The sequence below is a fragment of the Aplysia californica genome, unplaced genomic scaffold (genome assembly GCF_000002075.1).
Source record: "Aplysia californica isolate F4 #8 unplaced genomic scaffold, AplCal3.0 scaffold00052, whole genome shotgun sequence".
NCBI classification, from domain to species: domain Eukaryota; kingdom Metazoa; phylum Mollusca; class Gastropoda; order Aplysiida; family Aplysiidae; genus Aplysia; species Aplysia californica.
The window spans coordinates 854905-855662 of record NW_004797322.1 but is presented as its reverse complement, the minus strand read 5'-3'; positions in this window follow the sequence as shown (position 1 = coordinate 855662).

Sequence of the window (758 nt, the reverse complement as noted above, 5' to 3'; positions counted from 1 at the left end):
GTTGTTGTTATTGAAAACCGAGTTGTTACAATAGATGAGCTCGATAATAGGATTACGTATCTAGATACAATGACCTTGTTGATGTCTAGTTCCTTCTCTTGATTTTGTGAAAAACAAAAAGAGCTGGATATTTTAGAGATGGGGACGGGGGGGGGGGCAATTGTTGTTGTTGTTTTTCAAAATTTACCTCTTTTTTGCCAGAGGGGTGTTTAGTAGTAGCTTTACCAGTCCTTAATCAGAAAATTGATCTATATAGTCAATATCTCTTAATATCCGCTGAAGCACAGGAACTTAATTTCAATTCAACACTCTTCATGTAGAGACTGTTCTTTGTTTTTTTGTTCAGAATATTTTTTTTTGAATGTGTATCTAGACAAATGATGAGAGTGTGCCTGTAAATGAAGAACGCGATGATTTCACCAAAAAATGTAGAATAGTACAAGGTGACTTAACATCTCGAAGAGAAATAATTTAGCAGATGAAGGTGATCTGACGATAATATACAGAAAGTTTGATCATTACGTTATATATTATATTATGGCTTTTTGCGTCTTGACTGGCAATCTTAAAGCTGTATGCGTGGTGTGGCTTCTTATTCTTATCTTGTTTTTCCCAGTAGGTGGACGTTTCTCTAATTATTCTGCAATAAAACACTATCTCTAGCCATTCTGTCTGCGTGTTTTATTTTGATTACAAGCCAGGTTTCTGTGCCCTATTCCAATCTTCTATCAGGTCTTCATTCTCCTCCTCCTCCTCCT